This window comes from Pteropus vampyrus, unplaced genomic scaffold (genome assembly GCF_000151845.1).
Source record: "Pteropus vampyrus isolate Shadow unplaced genomic scaffold, Pvam_2.0 Scaffold119, whole genome shotgun sequence".
Taxonomy (NCBI): domain Eukaryota; kingdom Metazoa; phylum Chordata; class Mammalia; order Chiroptera; family Pteropodidae; genus Pteropus; species Pteropus vampyrus.
In genome coordinates this window covers 3,184,217-3,185,412 of record NW_011888900.1, presented here as the reverse complement: position 1 = coordinate 3,185,412, position 1,196 = coordinate 3,184,217, and the positions used below count along the sequence as shown (strand labels likewise).

The window sequence follows — 1,196 nt, the reverse complement described above, 5'->3', positions numbered from 1 at the left end:
AAGGTTTAATGTCTGGATACCTGAAGAATGATGGTGCCTCAGACAGAGAAGTGCATAGTGAGAAATCCAAGGTGACATCTAAGAAGAGATAAGAAGGTCTGTTCTAAACATCCCGAGTTGGAGTGATGATTGGCAGTTGAGTGGAAATGGACCACGAAAGGGCCATTCAGTCGGGCCTGGAGCTGGGGAGAGTCGTTTGGTGATAACTTTTAAAATGAAGCGACGTTAAGTATCCAGAGAAGCGTGGTATCTGGAACTTAACAGAAACTCAGGAAATGTTCGCTGTTAGAATTATTAGCATATAATTCAGTTTTAAATACCAGATGAGAGGGAAAATGCAAGGTAATTTGACGGGAGGTGATGGATTGGGGAGAGTAAGTGTGCTGGGGTGAACAGAACCGGTATCTGGAGCCTCACTGCTAAGGATGAACAGGAGAAGCTGGGCAAGGTCCACCGGCAGCATGAGAAAAACGATAACGAACGCACTCGGCAATGATCTGTTTACCTTCCTCACCGCTAGGACAGCGCGCCTAGCCGTCAGGTGAAATCAAGCCCCAGAGTAGAGGAAAACGCAGCGTGCTCAGCTCCACCGGCTGCGGCGCGTTCTCAATGAACGACCAGATCCCCTTCCCCACCTCGCGAGGGTCGGCGAGCCCACCCGGCGCGTAAATCACACACCTCGGGAGTTTTGCATTAGAGAGCCCAGCAGGGGAGGAAATTTTCCGCAAGTAAAGAAAGTGGAACTAGGGCAGTCCGAGGAGATTGAAAGGGCAAAACTATCACGCAAGAAAACTGTAAGTTCTGATTAGTTTTATGACTTTGCCTTCGTGCCCCAGGAGCTCCATTGATCAAGGCTTCCAGGACGGCTTAGGGAGGGGAGGGAGGGGTGGGGGCGCTTGCAAAAATTCTCAAAGCTCTCCACCAGCACCTCGCTTTCAGATGCAAATACCTGGCGGAGAGATGGACGGGCTGCGGCCCCTCCCACTCTCCCCGCTCCCCGGGCTTCTCCCGCGAAGGACTCCATCTGCACGGATCCGCCGGGAGGGCGGGGGAGGAGGGGCGCGCGGGTGTGCGCGCGGGTGTGCGCGCGCGAGGCGGCGGAGCGGCTGCCTCTCCAACAGCCCTCGCCGGGTCTCCGGGAGCTGCCCAAGTCTCAGTGGCTCCCCGGGCCGGCCGCGCACGGCGCTGACGGCAGG

The 1,196-nt window shown here is 55.6% G+C and overlaps 1 protein-coding gene across 1 annotated transcript in view; it reads left to right on the top strand.

The window, feature by feature from the left end:
- The first annotated feature begins 746 nt into the window (after nucleotides 1-746).
- CDH7 (cadherin 7) overlaps nucleotides 747-1,196 on the top strand; it is a 129,122-nt gene continuing 128,672 nt past the window's right edge. Inside the window, exon 1 of the mRNA XM_011366038.2 lies at nucleotides 747-794. The gene's annotated coding sequence lies outside the window, so the exon portion shown is untranslated. The remainder of the gene's footprint in view (nucleotides 795-1,196) is intronic.